At 37.0% G+C, this 17,624-nt stretch overlaps 1 protein-coding gene across 16 annotated transcripts in view; it reads right to left on the bottom strand.

The window, feature by feature from the left end:
- Positions 1-17,624, bottom strand: part of R3HDM1 (R3H domain containing 1) — a 180,959-nt gene that overhangs the window by 134,393 nt on the left and 28,942 nt on the right. The window contains exon 1 of one of the 16 annotated variants that reach the window (XM_033420309.2): positions 15,416-15,517. The exons of the other annotated variants lie outside the window; for them this stretch is intronic. The gene's annotated coding sequence lies outside the window, so the exon portion shown is untranslated. Of the gene's footprint in view, positions 1-15,415; positions 15,518-17,624 lie in introns of those variants that run through there. 16 annotated transcript variants of the gene reach the window in all.

The following is a 17,624-nucleotide window of genomic DNA, read 5'->3' as shown; positions in this document are numbered from 1 at the left end:
CCTAAGGGGGCACTGAAGGCTTGTTCTGGAGGGTCAGGGAATGTTTGTGGAGGAGGTAACATTTAAGCTATCATTTGAAGGAATTTGCCAGGCAAAGAAGTATTAAGAGAAAAAGAAGGATGTGGGGGAGACAGAACATTATGAGCAAGGGCCAAAAAGCATAGGATTGAGTGAATTCGGTGAACTGAAAGTAGCTCAGCAAGGCAAGAGCTTTAAGTGCAAGGAAGAGTGAAGCAAGAGTTTTTAAAACGAGGCTGAAAGATGGTAAGTAGGAGCAGAAGAGGCAATGCCTTGAGAGAGAAGTTTAACAGGTGGAACTTTTCCTGAGGCTGAATAGGGAGACAATGTAGACTATCAGGTTAGTGGCATGAACAAATTCTTCCCTTAGAGTGACAGCTAATGCCAAATAAACGAATGAGCCCTCTAAGAAGAGTATATAGAGAGAATAAGCAAGGAGTAGATGGTTGACTCCTGAGGAATAAAAATAAACCCTATTTAGGCCAAGTTTCAATAATATTGCAACAAAAATATCCATAACAGAAACAGGTATCTTGTGAATCTATTCAGCCTAGTTCAAATAGTGAGAGTCCTGATAGCAGAGGTGTTATCAAAATCTGTTTGCTGAGTTTGGGTATCAAGAGTTCAGGCAGCAAAGAGATACTTGGACCTCAAGCTCTTACTTACTTTTTAAACTTGGAAATAATTTTAGACTTCCCAAGTTGTAAAAATAGTAGAGAGCATCTGTATATACTTTCATTCAATTTCCCCTAATGACAACATGTCACACAATTAGAGTATAATTACTGAAATCAGAAAATTAACACTGATAGAACACTATTAATTAGTAACTAATCTACAGATCTTACTCAAATTCCTTAAGCCAAGGAATTCTCCAGTTTCCCACTAAGGTCTTCTTTCCTGATCTAGGATCCAATCCGGGATCTCATATTACACTGTCATGTCTGCTTACTCTCCTCCAATCTGTGACAGTTCCTCGGTCTTTTGTGACCTGTATGCTTTTGAAGAGCACTGGTCAGTTATTTTGCAGAATGACTGTCAATTTAGGTTTACCTTATGTTTTCTCATGATCAGACTAGATTGACCTCATTATGCATTTTTGGCAAGAACACCACAGAAGTGAAACTGTGCCCTTCTCAGTGCATCATAATCACAGTATACATGATGTTGATATATCTTACAAATGGTGATTTTTACTTTGATTACATGGTTAATGTGGTATCTGCCATGGTTTTCCTACAGTTACTGTTTTCCCCCTTGCAATTAATAAGTATCTTGTGGGGAGGTATTTTGTGACTTTGAAAATATCTTGTTTCTCATCATAATTTCTATCACTAATTACCATCCATTGATAGTTCTTGCACACAATAATTATTACAGTGCTGTCTGCCTACTGGTGATTTTAATTTCCCTGGAATTCGATTGTAAGAAAGTGCTGTCCCTTCTCCCTATTTATTTACTTCTATGTATGAATGCCTGGATATGTATTTTATTCTGTGGGTTAAAATCCAATATTCCCATTTTTAAAATGACTTTCTGGTACATGATGTTCCAGGCTCATCTTGTATTTTCCATACTCCAGCCTCAGACTCAACCACTTCTCTAAGGATCCATGGTTCCTTTTTCTGGAGAACACTATTTAGAGAAAACCTGGGCACTAATGTGTTCACTGTGACTAGGGTCTCACTGCTCTTTGTCACTCTCAGGATAGAACTAAGACATGTACACTAACACACACATTCACATGTCTATGTTTATTTCTGAATTCTGCATCTGCATACATGTTAAAAATCATGGGTTCATATGGATACCTCCAACTCCAAAGAAAACAGTATTCATTATTGCTTATTTCCTTAACTATAACTTCCTTATCCAACAGAGAAAAAATGTACTTTCATTATCTACCATATATTCACTTATTTGTTCAAACTCAGTATGCACAAAGACAGTTTCAGAATTCCTAAACAATACCTTTGTGAGAAACACATTTACCACATAGAGTACAATATTTGTTCTTTTAATCTTCAGCCCTAGAGTACATAATCAAAATCCTGTTTTCCAAAGTTACTTAGTTCCTTTCTTCCCCACTCAAGTCAGTGTGATTTTGTCATTCATTTCTAATACAGCTAGGTTCATTTGTTAGTGTTTGTATTCCATTTTAGAATCACCACCCACCAAACATGTATCCAGGTTGACTTTTACTTATTTTTGGAGGGTATGTGAAAAATTATGAATTCTAAGAGTCAGAGTTATACAAAAAAGTGTTGCTCCTCTTTGCTCCCCAGTGTCTTGTCCCCATTATTGCTAATCTTTCTACCCCATTTCGAACCCCTTCCCTGTAGGAAACCAATTTTATTAGTTTCTGGTTTATCATTCCTGGATTTCTTTTGCAGGAATAAGCAGATATCTGTATATATATCTCCCTTCTTACATGAAGAATGGCATATTACAGATACTCTCGTACTTTACTCTTCACTTAACTACACCTTAACAGTTCAGAGACTTTCCTCATTCCTTCTTACAACTGCATAGTTCTTCAATGTGTGGCTGTAGCGTAATTTATGCCGTCATTCTCCTGTATGAGCAGTCAGGTTATTTTCAGTATTTTGCAATTACAAACACTCCTAAAATGAATAAATTTGTGTACATGCAAGGGTGTCTTTAAAGAAGATTCCCAGAAGTGGGACTGCTGGGTCAAAAGTGCTTTGTAGATTTATTAACTAAACTATTGCCAATCGCCCTCCAGAAGAAGGGCTGTTGCCGGTTTGTATTTCTACCACCAGTGTATGAGAAGGGTGCCTACTTCCCAACACTTTTTTTTTTGAATTTTATTTTTTTATGCAGCAGATTCTTATTAGTCATCAGTTTTATACACATCAGTGTATACATGTCAATCCCAATCTCCCAATTCATCACCCCCCCCCAACTTTCCCCACTTGGTGCCCATACATTTGTTCTCTACATCTGTGTCTCTATTTCTGCCTTGAAAATCGGTTCATCTGTACCATTTTTCTAGATTTCACATATATGCGTTAATATACGATATTTTTCTCTTTCTGACTTACTTCACCCTCTATGACAGTCTCTAGGTCCATCCATGTCTCTACAAATGACCCAATTTCGTTCCCTTTTATGGCTGAGTAATATTCCATCATATATATTTACCACATCTTCTTTATCCATTCGTCTGTCGATGGGCATTTAAGTTGCTTCCATGACCTGGCTACTGTAAAGAGTGCTGCGATGAACACTGGGGTGCATGTGTCTTTCTGAGTTATGGTTTTCTCTGGGTATATGTCCAGTACTGGGATTGCTGGGCCATATGGCAATTCTATTTTTAGTTTTTTAAGGAACCTCCATACTGTTCTCCATAGTGGCTGTATCAATTTACATCCCCACCAACAGTACAAGAGGGTTCCCTTTTCTCCACACCCCCTCCAGCATTTGTTGTAGATTTTCTAATGATGCCCATTCTAAACGGTATGAGGTGATACCTCATTGCAGTTTTGATTTGCATTTCTCTAAAATGCAAATCAACATTAGTGATGTTGAGCAGCTTTTCATGTGCCTCTTGTCTTCTTTGGAGAAATGTCTATTTAGGTCTTCTGTCCACTTTTGGACTGGGTTGTTTGTTTTTTTATTATTGGCTGCATGAGCTGTTTATATACTTTGGAGATTAATCCTTTGTCCATTGATTCATTTACAAATATTTTCTCCCATTCTGAGGGTTGTCTTTTCATCTTGTTTATAGTTTCCTTTGCTGTGCAAAAGCTTTTAAGTTTCATTAGGTCCCATTTGTTTATTTTTGTTGTTATTTTCATTACTCTAGGAGGTGGGTCAAAAAAGATCTTGCTGTGATTTATGTCAAAGAGTGTTCTTCCTATGTTTTCCTCTAAGAGTTTTATAGTGTCTGGTCTTATATTTAGGTCTTTAATCCATTTTGAGTTTATTTTTGTGTATAGTGTTAGGGAGGGTTCTAGTTTCATTCTTTTACATGTAGCTGCCCAGTTTTCCCAGCACCACATATTGAAGAGACTGTTTTTTCTCCATTGTATATCCTTGCCTCCTTTGTCATAGGTTAGTTGACCATAGGTGTGTGGGTTTATCTCTGAGCTTTCTATCCTGTTCCATTGATTTATATTTCTGTTTTTGTGCCAGGACCATATTGTCTTGATTACTGTAGCTCTGTAGTATAGTCTGAAGTCAGAGAGTCTGATTCCTCTGGCTACATTTTTTTTCCCCTCAAGATTGCTTTGGCTCTTCCCAATACTCTTGCAACAGAATGTGCTATCATTCTTTTTAATTTTTCTCAGTTGGATAGATAAGAAATGTTATCTCAATGCTGTTTTAGTTTGTAGTTCTCAAATTTTGAGTGAGATTAAACTTTTTTGTGTGTTTAAGGGTTGCATCAATATTTACATTGTTCATGAGTTCCTATCAGGTCCCTGCTCCTTTGTCTCAATTTTTTTTTAACCCCTTAATTATTAAGAATTCTTATATGGTAGGAATATTAGCCTTTTTTTCTATGGTATATGGTGAAAATATTTCTCCTAGTTTTTCAGGTCTTTTGACTTTTTTCATGATGGTTGTGCCATACAAAATTTTCTTATTTTTATGTCGTTAAATTTACCAATCTTTTACTGCTTCTGGATTTTGAGTCACAGTGAGAAAGTCTTTCCCTAAACCAACATTAAAGAAGAAAAGCCATGTTTTCTTTTAGTACTTGTATGGTTGGTCTCTTTTTTTTGGCTCCCCTTTGGGGCTTGCAGGATCTTAGTTCTCTGACCAGAGATTGAACCGGGGCCCTCAGCAGTGAAAGTGCAGAGTCCGAACCACTGGAAACCCCAGGGAATTCCCCTGTCTCTCTTTAACATTTAGATTCTTAATCTATTTGGAGCTGCTGCTGCTGCTTCTTTTTTGTGTGTCGTAACAGCTTCATTGATATATAATTCAAATACCACACAATTCACCCATTTAAAGTATCTAATTCAATGTTTTTAGTATATTTATAGGGATGTATAACCATGACAACCAACTTTAGAACATTTTCATCACCTCAAAAAGGAATACTGTACCTTTTAGTAGTCTTTCCCCTTTCCCCAGACTCCCTCAGCCCCTGGCAACCACTAATCTACTTTATGCTGCTGTAATTTGCTTGCTATGGACATTTCACATAAAGAAAGTAATACAATACGGGGCCTTTTGTGACTGCCATCTTTCACTTAGCATAATGTTTTCAAGTTTCATCCATTTGTAGTACCGGTACTTTTAATTGCCATATAATATTCCATTGTATGGATATACCACTTTTTGTTTATTCATTTATCAGTTGAACATTTGAGTTGTTTCCATTTTTGGCTACTATAAGTAATGCTATGAACATCTGTGGACACACTTTTTTGTTGAGTTTATTCTTGTGCAAGATGTAGATCTAATTTTATCTGTTTGCAAATGGCTACCCAGATACGCTGGCACCACTTATTAAAAAGTTCATCTCTACCTCAGTGATTTGAAATGTCACTTTTATTGTTTCCATGTGTACTTCGGTTTGTTTCTGGGCTTTCTATTCCACTGCTCTATTTGTTTATTCATGTGACAGTAGCACACTGTTTTTAACTGTAGAAGTTTTATAGTGCATGTTTTAATGTCTGGTAGGGGTAGTCCCTTCTGGCAATTTTTCTTTTTATAGTCTCTTTCCGGCTACTTTTGGATGGTTTTTTCCAAATATAATTTAGTATCAGTATTGTCTAACTTCATTTTTTTTTTAAAAAAAAGTACTTTCACTGCAACTGAGTTAAATTTAGAAAAAAGGAGAACGGACATCTTTATAATTTTGAGTCATCCTATTTTTGTGGCTTTCAAAAATGTTAAAAATTTCTTCATATAGGTTTTGCACATTTCTTTTTAAGTTTATTCCTAAGTATTTAATCTTTGTCGCTATTGTAAGTGGCGTTTTCACTACCATTATGACTGTTAAATGCTAACTGTTTTATATGAGGCTATTGTATATGAGGCTATTGATTTTTCTAAGTTAATTTTATATCCTGCTACCTTACTGAAATCTTTTCACTGTTTGAATTAGTTTTACCAGTGATCCTCTACGGGTTTTCTAGCTATACTAGCACATAACCTGCAAAGAGACAGTTTTACTTCTTTACCCATTATCATACCTCTAATTGAATTGGTTAATACCTACATAACAATGCTGAATATTAGTGGAGACAGTGGGCATTTACCTTATTTTTGTATACTGTGGAAACACCTCCACTATTTCCCAATATATAAGATTTCTGGCTTTAGGATTAAGATATAGATTTTTTTATTATTTTAAAAAAGTATCCTACAATTCCTATTTTCTTGAGTGTGTTTGTGTGTGTGTTTTATTTTTATCATGAATGAATTTTTTGAAGACTTTCTCAGCCAGTATCTATAGACATAAATTATTTTTTCTTTCCAAATCTATTAATATGAAGTATAATTATTAATGACTAACACTATTATTTTACTTAATATTTTGTATCGGTATTCATAAGGGATATTGATTTGTGGGGGGTTTTTTTGGTACCGTCAGGTTTGAGTATCAATATTATATTTGCTTCATAAAAGGAACTAGGAAGGTTTCTATCACTTTCAACACCCTGGGACAATTTACAAAGCAGTGGAACTATCTGGTCTTTGAAGGTTTGGTAAAATTCCTCTGTGAAATCATCCGGACCCGATGCTTTTTAGTGGGGTAATTTCTTAATAACATTCTTTATTTCTTCTATGGAAATTGGTTCATTCAAGTTTTCAAACTCAATCTTGGTAATCTGTATTTCCCTAAGAAATTATTCATCTAGGTTTTCAAATTTATTGCTGTGAGGTCTACGAAGTAATATCTTGTGATTTTTTATTATTTATTTATTTGGCTGCACTGCACGGCTTGCGGGATCTTAGTTCCCCGACCCAGGCCCTGGCAGTGAAAGTGCCGAGCCCTAACCACTGGACCGCCAGGAAATTCCCTATCTTGTGACTTTTAAAATAAAAAAATTGTTTTCAATAACTATTTTCAACCTTGTTATCTTACTTTTTGCATATTTATGCTTTACTCCTTTACACGATCAAAGTAGTGATTTGTCTATTTTGATAATTTAAAAAAAAAAAACATAGTAGGGCTTCCCTGGTGGCGCAGTGGTTGAGAATCCGCCTGCCAATGCAGGGGACACAGGTTCGAGCCCTGGTCTGGGAAGATCCCACATGCTGCGGAGCAACTGGGCCCGTGAGCCACAACTACTGAGCCTGCGCAACTAGAGCCCATGCTCCGCAACAGGAGAGGCCACGACAGTGAGAGGCCCGCGCACCGCAATGAAGAATGGCCCCCACTCGCCGCAACTAGAGAAAGCCCTTGCGCAGAAACCAAGACCCAATGCAGCCAAATAAATAAATAAAATAAATTTTAAAATATCATAGTATATATTAATTAGGTCTACTGTTTTTCTATTCTCTCATTAATTTCTACTTTTTTTAAAAAAAATTATTTATTTATTTACTTTTGGCTGCATTGGGTTTTGCTGCTGTGCGCAGGCTTCCTCTAGTTGTGGCGAGTGGGGGCTACTCTTCATTGTGGTGTGCTGGCTTCTCATTGCACTGGCTTCCTTGTTGCGCAGCACAGGCTCTAGGTACGCGGGCTCCAGCAGTTGTGGCACGTGGGCTCAGCAGTGTGACTCGTGGGCTCTAGAGCACAGACTCAGTAGTTGTGGCGCACGGGCTTCGTTGCTCCGTGGCATGTGCGATCCTCCCGGACCAGGGCTCGAACCCGTGTCCCCTGCATTGGCAGGTGGATTCTTAACCACTGTGCCACCAGGGAAGTTGTGTTGAGCCGGAAATTTACCTCACTTATTTTCATTTTTAAAGATAAATTTGTTTATTACTATGGCTTTTCTTTTGCACACTATTTTACTGGGATGTTTTACAGATTCCTATTTTTAATGGTGCCCTCTTTTGCAAAGTTCAGATATTTTAGCCAATTGTTTTATTCCAAGGGGAGAAGTTGGTTATGAATCCTACAATTTTGTGGTTCTCTGTCTTGCTGGATTATGAATTTCCTCCCTTTGCTTTATTCTCCCTTCACTACCCACCTGCTGAAGGGTGCTTCTCCCTTCTTTGTGTGCCTTTTTGTCTCTCCTAGAAGCTATGCATTTTGAAGGCTGCCCTTTTAAACTGCATGCATTTTTAAGTCCCCTCCCTATAGTTCCTATTCCAACCTAGATCCTTTTTTTTTCCTTTTAGAATTTTCAGGGTAAACTTAGTCTTTCTAGCTGAGTGTTTAGATCAAGCTTAGCTTTCTTTCCTCTGTGTTTTGCCCCCTTCTTTTTTTCAATCGAAGTATAGCTGATTTACAATATTATGTTAGTTTTAGGTGTATAACATATTGATTCAATATTTTAATAGCTTATACTCCATTTAAAGTTATTACAAAATAATGGTTATATTTCCCTATGCTGTACAATGTATCCTTGTTGCTTATTTATTTTATTCATAGCAGTCTGTATCTTAATGCCCTGCCCCGTAATACCCCTCCCCCTTCCTTCTCCCCACTGGTTACCACTAGTATGTTCTCTACATCTGTGAGTCTGTTTCTGTTTTGTTATATACATTCGGTTTGTTTTTAGCTTTTAGATTCCACATATAACTGATAACAGACTATTTTTCTTTGTCTGACTTATCTCACTAAGCATAATACTCTCTAGGTCCATCTATGTTGTTGCAAACAGAAGAATTTCAGTCTTTTTTATGGTTGAGCTTTTTTTTTTTGCCTTTGCTTGCCACGAAGTTTTGTGGCAGGCAGGAATGGAGTAAGAGTGTGAGAAATCACATGCTGAATTTGGTAAAATCTTTTTTTTACTTAAAGCTATTTTGAAGTCTGAAATTCTCTCAAATTATGCTGTCTTTAAATTTTTCTTTTTCTATATTTTAAAGGAAAATTGGGAAGCAGTATCTAGATTACCATCATTGCCTTCAGTTACCTGGAAGTCCTTGACATTTATATTTGGTAACAGCTTTAGTGAGATATAATTCATATATCACATAATTTGGCCATTTAAAGTGTACAATTCAATAATTTTTAGTATATTCAGAGAGTTAACTATTATCACAATTTTTAAACATAAAAATCATCCCATAAAGAAAACCTGTACTGTTTAGCCATTATCTCCTAATCTCTCCACCACTCCCCCACCCGGCCCTAGACAATCACTAATCTACTCCTGTTTTATAGATTTCCCTATTCTGCAAAGTTCATATAAATTGTTTTCTCTATCAGTTGATGGAGGACATCTGAGTTGTTTCTATCTTTTGGTTATCATGCGTATGCTATGAACATTCATTACGAGTTTTTGTGTGGACGTATGTTTTCGTTTTTATTGGCTATATACCTAGGAGTCGAATTGTTGGGTCAAATGGCAACTGTGTATTTTCCCAAGCGGTTGTACAATTTAAATGCCCACCAGCAGTGTAGGAGGGGTCCAATTTCTCTACATCCTTGCCAATGTTTATTATCTTTTCAATTATAACCATTCTAGTGGGTATGAAATGGTATCTCGCTGTGGTTTTTGATTTGCATTTCCATTGATGGCTAATGATGTTGAGTATCTTTCCATGTACTTATTGGTCATATGCATATCTTCTTTGGAGAAATGTCTATTCAGATCATTTGCCCATTTTAAAATTAGGTTATGTGTCTTTATTACTGAGTTGTAAGAGTTCTTTATGTATTTTCCACATATAAATCCCTTACCAGATAAATACTGCAAATATTTTCTCCATTTCTATGTCTTCCTATGTCTTTTCACTTTCTTAATGGTGTCATTAGAAATACAAAACCTTTTAATTTGATGAAGTCTAATTGATCTCTCTGACATATTTGAAAACAATTTCCAAAAAAACATTGTATACTACTCACTAACTAAAAAGTACATACTAACTCTAGGAATTCTGGTAGCATGAACATGTTTAAAAATTTTTTTTTTGGCTGCGTAGGGTCTTTGTTGCTGCACGCAGGCTTTCTTTCTCTAGTTGCGGTGAGCGGGGGCCACTCTTCGTTGTGGTGAGCGGGCTTCTCATTGCGGTGGCTTCTCTTGTTGCCGAGCATAGGCGCTAGGCACACAGTCTTCAGTAGTTGTGGCTTGCAGGCTCTAGAGCGCAGGCTCAGTAGTTGTGGCGCACGGGCTTAGTCGCTCCATGGCATGTGGGATCTTCCTGGACCAGGGCTCGAACCCGTGTCCCCGGCATTGGCAGAAGAATTCTTAACCACTGCGCCACCAGGGAAGCCCAACAGCTGCATCTTGATGTACTCTGGGATACTCCACTCTGCCACTGTGTATCAGATGTGGCAGCACTTAAGGCAAACAGGGAGCCCCTGGCCCTCTCCTCTGCAGTGGTAAAAAGACTATACTTTGGGAGTAATAAGTAAAGCTTATGTGTATATGCTTGCGCGCGCACACACACACACACACACACACACACACACACACTCTACAATTACCCATCTTTGGGAATAAATCTGTAAATATGACTCCAGAGTTGAACAGTATCCAAAGAACATGGATATATAAACTCAAGCAGCGATTACTAATTAATTATATTGAGCCCTAACTGGACCAAGTCTGAAAGAGAAGCACAGATTAGGCTACAGCATGGACTACCAGCCTACAGGATACAGATTGCTAGCGTACTGCTGATTTATAGCAAGGGATTCATATATCCATCTACATACAAAGCACTACTACTGACCTTTTTTGAACTTAAAAAGAAATTCTTTCACACTTGAAAAAGCTGAGAACCTGACTTTGGAGACAAGTAGAAGAGCCCATAGTGCCAATCTCAACAATGGAGAAAGCATTTCAGCCAGGCCTACACTTGACTGCTTCCTTTCCTATGACACGTATATTCCTAGCAGACCAGCTAACCAATCAACTCACTTTAATCTGAACCCCTGCTTGTCAAACAGCCTTCTAATTACAATCTGGCTAGTCCATGCAGATTAATCTGAAGAGAATGCAGTGGTAATGCTGACAGGAGCAGAACTCAACTCTCACAGTAAATTAATAACTGACATTCACATTTATTCAGTCTCTATAAACTTCATTAACATATAAGACCTGAGTGTTTGCTTTACTTTATGTGATTCTACAAAAACAAAACTTTTGAGTTTTCAAAGCTGAGGCCCCAATTACTAGAGCTGTGTAAATCCATCAACATAAATGTGCTGTGAGGTCTTGTGGCAGTACCACTCTTACCCCTAACTCATTCCCTTTCTAATAGTGGGAACATGTAAAATAACAAAGAGTTTTACACATATCCTAGATCAGTATTCCAAAGAAACTGTCAAGTTTACAAAGAAAGAAAATCTTGTGTTCTATGTACTTAAACAACAAATGTTTAGCTCAGGGAGAGTAAAAGTTGTTTAGGAGACCATTTCAGATAAAATAAGATGCAATGGTGGTATCTGAATCTCAAATTAGTTAAGAAAGTTTTCTGCTCATTGTACCATTATCTACAATAGTCAAGATATGGAACCAACCTAAGTGTACATCGATGGATGAACAGATAAAGAAGCTGTGGCATACATATACAATGGAGTATTACTTAGCCATAAAAAAGAATGCAGTCTTGCCATTTGCGACAATACGGATGGAAATTAAAGGGCATTTAAGCTATGTGAAATAAGTCAGAGAGAGAAAGACAAACACAGTAGTCCCCTCTTATCCATGGGTGATACATTCCAAGACCTCCAATGGATGCCTCAAACAGTAGAAAACCCTATATATACTATGTTTTTTCCTATACTTACATACCTTTGATAAAGTTTAATTTATAAATAGATACAGTAAGAGATTAACAACCATAACTAATAATAGAACGATTAAAACAATATACTGTAATAAAATGTATGTGAATGTAGTTTTTCTCCTTAATTAACTTCAACTCTGCTGGAAAGTGGCACCAGCTTTTTCACAGCAGGCAGCCTCTCCAGTAACTTTTACATTTTTCAGTCCACTTAATAATGATTAAATGTACAACATAATGATTAAGTAAAGACTTAATCATTATGTTGTACACCTGAAACTAATATAATATTGTATGTCAATTATACCTCAATAATAAAAGGAAAGTTTTCAATTTTACTATACATATATCCGCATTTAAGTCTCAAACATCTTTTTATTGCACAAGGCAGTAATTTAGCTTATTGTTATTGTTGAGACTGTAAATAATCTTCAGTTAGCTCTGTGCAGTAGTAATTATCATTAAAGGATATTTCTTATTTTGCAAATAAAGATGAACATACCTGTGAAAAACAGGCAAAGAAATAAATAGGTATTTCACAGAAAAGAAATTAAAGATTTTTTATTAAAGAAAAGCCATTTAAAAAAAAAAGCATTTTCCACTAGCAATGACAGATGAGAACTCTGCCTCTGCCAAGTGAATGGAGGGGCCAGAATAACTGACATTCTCATACACTGTTTGTGGGAGTGAAAAATGGTCCAAACTCTTTTCAGCAGTATATATCATCAAAAGTCTCATATTGAACACACCTTTGATCCAGGGAGACCACTTAGAGGATTTTATCCTAAAGAAAGCATTACAATGTACATGATAGCGCTGTATAAAAGAATGAAAAACTGTGAACACTACAGGACTGGCTGGCTAAATGGAAATACACTCAATAAGCTGCAGAAACTCATTTGTTGGCAGCCAAGATGATGACATTTTAGGTGAAAGAAAAAACAAACCAGTTCATGAAACAGTATGTACAATATGATCTGATTTTTTGTTTAAAAAAAAGGAATGACTTATTTAGTGATAACTGTTTGCCAGGGAATATGGAAAATACATTTTTAAAGGTCTGGAAGAATATATACCAAATGTTAATGGTTTTCTCTGGGTGACAGTAACTTACTGGTGGTTAGTTTTCATAGTTTTGTTTATATTTTCTTATTTGTCTTCCATGGATGTATATTATGTATTTATTTATAAAATACCAACAAGAATCTATATGCTAGGATCTATACTTAGGGAAATGTGACTCTTTCAGATCTACCTTATAGCTGTCTCTTATTTGTAAGTACAAGACTTTGCACATAGGAAGTAAGCAACTGTACATAACTAACTTACTGCCTAGGTAGAAATACAAAATACACAGGATAACACATAATACAGAGCCAAACTGTAAGCATTAAAAATGATCTTAAGCCTAGTATTGGGTGGCTAGCTTATTTTTAGTGATTGGTCTTCTTTCTCTATACCAGGGTTTTAAAAATATTCCACTGGGCTTTGGGTACTTTCCCCACTCAGACTCAAGTTTATTTCAAAAACAGTAATGATTAACATTTATCAAGCACTGAAAATGTACCTGTTATGATTTTATATCCAATACCTTGCCAAAAACTTAAGATGGTTAACGAAGAGCCAAAGAGTATATACTTTATAAAATCACTCCCACCAAAAGGAAGACAGATGCTAACCATCAAAATAGCTAATAGGGATACTTGACTGAGGATCAGATTTGAGTCTGAGTGTTACAGCAACAAGGGCAAAAGGGAAACAACATAGTCACGCAGTTCTCATTCTCAGAAAATGAGGAAATGTACCAAATCCTTCAGAACAGAGAGAATTTCTTTCTTTAAATTGAAAGGTAATTCTTATATTTGCTTCTGCAGTGCATAAACAAAAATTAGATTATATGGCCCTTGCACAAGGGTGACACACACATTCATGAAATATTCCCATCCTAAGGATTTTAGATTTCCAAATATCATCTCATAGACTACTTGCTGATGTAAGAGATAAACGAAGGAATCAGGGTGCTATCAGCCAAACAAAATGGAACACTTTAATACAAGACATTTCTGCCAATCATTGCCAGAAGTGAATGATCAACAAGATAATCATACAATTTTTTGTCCAAACTGGGCAGAGTGAAAGGGGGTATGTTATTTTGCTGGACAACAGGTGTAAACTGGTACATGTGGTCACCCTAGTTTTCAACCTAACAGCAAATGGTAAAGGTAGCAAGTAAAAGAAGGAATAATTCATTTATTTCCACCAGAAATTAAGTGAAATGAACGGTGAACACCAACTGAAGTTGAAACAGGATGTTTACTTTTCCTACAGTTGAGTTTGTCCCAGGCAAACAAGGTTAGGTTATTAAGGATAACTGGCTTTAAAAAGAAACCTGCTAGGGACTTGCCTGGTGGCGCAGTGGTTAAGAATCCACCTGCCAATGCAGGGGACACAGGTTCAAGTCCTGGTCCGGGAGGATCCCACATGCCACAGAGCAAGTAAGCCCATGCAAAACTACTTAGCCTGCGCTCTAGAGCCCACGAGCCACAACTGAGCCTGCGTGTTGCAACTACTGAAGCCCGCGAGCCTAGAACCCATGCTCCGCAACAAGAGAAGCCACTGCAGTGAGAAGCCCGCGCACCACAATGAAGAGTAGCCCCCACTCGCCACAGCTAGAGAAAGCCCGCGCACAGCAACGAAGACCCAATGCAGCCGAAAATAAAATAAATATATAAATAAATTTATTTAAAAAAAAAAAGAAAGAAACTTGCTAAAATACAGGAATAAGGTAGGGATAAAGAGGTGAATGCACCTAGCCAACCTAAAATTAGTTCAACTGTTCAGGTTTTCATAAACCTGAAAGTGTAAATAAGACTGAAATGAAAAGTTTTATAAAACTAAGAAGATAAAATTTTTCAAAAGGGACTTCCCTGGTAGCACAGTGGTTAGGAATCCACCTGCCAATGCAGGGGACACGGGTTCAATCCCTGGTCTGGGAAGATCCCACATGCCGCTGAGCAACTAAGCCCGTGCACCACAACTACTGAAGCCTGCGTGCCTAGAGAGTGTGCTCCGCAACAAGAGAAGCCACCAAAACGAGAAGCTCGTGCACTGCAATGAAGAGTAGCCACTGCTCGCTGCAACTAGAAAGCCTGCACGCAGCAATGAAGACCTAATGCAGCCAAAAATAAATAAATTAAAAAATTTGTTAAAAGAAATTTCAAAAGTCTAGGTATTGATAAGTGATCTCCCATTTTTCAACAAATGATGTTAAGAATTGGTAAATGTGATATCAATCCCCAGGAAAATTATTACAAAAAAAGCAACTAAAAAATACATGATCACTAATTACTATGAACTAGCACAGAGTAAATCATGTAATACTAAACCTTGTATTTTTTTTTGATAGGGTTACTATATGGTTAATATACTACAGACTATATAATTTATGATTTCAGAAAAGTTACTGACCAAATATCCTATGGAAATTTGCCATACTGGAAAATGCTGGCTAGAAAGATCAAATGCAAAGCTAACATTCACTTTTTGGAGCAAGTGCTTAAAATGCACAAACCTTGAAAATCTGCTATCTCAGCCTCATCCAAAGCCTGGATGCCCATATGCCTTATTCTACAAACAGCCATTAGTCATCCTCCGTGAAGACACTGAAAGAAAACTAATAAAAGATGGATTTCATTATAACCCCTTGAGTATCACCATATGACGTCCAATGGCCTGTTTCTCTTTAAAAATAAATATCCATGATTCCTTTAATCATCTCCTCTGTGATATGGTTTCTAGATTTTCCTGGTAACCAGTCCTCTGGACTAACTTTGTCAATTTTTCCTTTAAAACTCTGTTGCCTTTAATTGAATAGACGTGGTTGGACTTGCTCCCAGTACAACAGAAAGGTAACCTGACCTAAACAAAAAGCCATGTCTACAATTGGATTAACTTCTTAATTGTCATTTTACTGTTATAAAACAGTAAAGCTGAACAATTAAGATGACAGTCTTTTTCTCATGAACTGACTCAATTATCTAACCATGTGTGCAACTGATTTTTCTAAACTTAAATGCAGTTTATCATATTCTAGTTTACGTAACTTTTACTTTGAGCCTATTTTTTTTATTGTTTAATATATTATTCTGTTTTCTTCTAAGTTAACAGAGCAGAGAAGACCTAAAAACTATCCTAGGATAATAAAAAGCTGCCATAAAGTGTAAATTTATCAAGAGGTAGAAGGGGAACCAACAGATAAAATGGAATCAGGACTCTGGCTCACTAAAAAGAGAATAGTTTCTCTCACACATGGAGTTGTCCAACAGTGGAATAGGCCATTTCATAGAGTGTGCAGTATAGAGACTCCTGACATCAGAAGCATTCTTCAGGAATCTGCTGGGGTTAGGGAGTCAGATGAGATTACATGTGTATTAGGCAAGTATGTTGTGATAATTAACATCTACAACTCACTGGGTTAATACAAAGACTTTTGTCTCTCACTACATGTTTGATACCAGTCAGGTGACTGTCTAGTACAGTTAGTAACCTAGGGCCCACGGCTTGTTTTCATATGTCCTTTGAGCTACAAATGGCTTTTTCATTTTAAAGATTTGTGAAAACAATATAAAACAACAACAACAAAAGAATGTGTGACAGAAATGGTATGCGGTCTGCAAAGCCTAAAATATACCATCTGCCTTTCATACGGTGACTTAGATTTGGCTACTTACATCTTGTGGCTCTTTGCTTCTTTCTCAAAGTGGCTCTGCCATCTCAACACCTAGCCTCCACTATGGTCTCTTCTCACACTCCAGAATGAGTCATGCGGCACCACCTAACTGCAACGGGGCTGGGAAGTGTGCTGTTCCAGACGCCCAAGGAAGCAGAAGAATACCGGCATGGGAAAGCACTGTAAGTCTCCGTCACTGCTTGTATACTTTATTCTAACTCAGAGATTCTATGATTCTATATATTTCAACTATAATTTTCATTTTTAGTATAAATCTTAATGAAGTGGTTTTAAAATTGATTTAGAAAGAACGTATCAAAATATCACAGCTGGTGGTAGAGTAAAAATGCTTTATGTTTGAGTTAGAACTAAGACAAAGGAACCTAAATATCATCTGCAGCATGTCTAGATTAAATTCTTTAGTTTGCATAGCCTTCGAATTTTAGTATGGCCACAATGTTACTAATGAATCATAAAAACCTGAAATTTTAAACATTACATGACTGGAACAAAAGAACTGATACATCTTGCAGAAAAATACGTATGTGTACTGACTTTGTAAATGAAAATAAAATAAGTTCTATGCCATTACCGCAGGGAAAACTTCGTAATTTGGTCATTTCAAAATCTCCTCACTTCTCACTGAATTGATTTAGTAAATATGGAACAGCTGCAAGCTGAATTATACATGATAGTGAAATATTTTATAGATTGTTTAGCCATATCTACTGGGCATACTAAAAGACATAAATTAGAGTATCTCTTTTTCCTTTAGTCTAGCAAGTGAATGTTCCATTACTTTTAAGAAGACTTCATTTACACAAGCATACCAAGCATTAAAAAATTAGTTCAGGGCTTCCCTGGTGGCACAGTGGTTGAGAGTCCGCCTGCCGATGCAGGGGACACGGGTTCGTGCCCCGGTCCGGGAAGATCCCACATGCCGCGGAGCGGCTGGGCCCATGAGCCATGGCAGATGAGCGTGCACGTCCGGAGCCTGTGCTCCGCAACCGGAGAGGCCACAACAGTGAGAGGCCCGTGTACCACAAAAAGA

Source organism: Orcinus orca, chromosome 7 (assembly GCF_937001465.1).
Source record: "Orcinus orca chromosome 7, mOrcOrc1.1, whole genome shotgun sequence".
Lineage (NCBI taxonomy): Eukaryota > Metazoa > Chordata > Mammalia > Artiodactyla > Delphinidae > Orcinus > Orcinus orca.
Note: the sequence above shows the minus strand (reverse complement) of the source record. Positions and strands in the feature narration are given on the sequence as shown.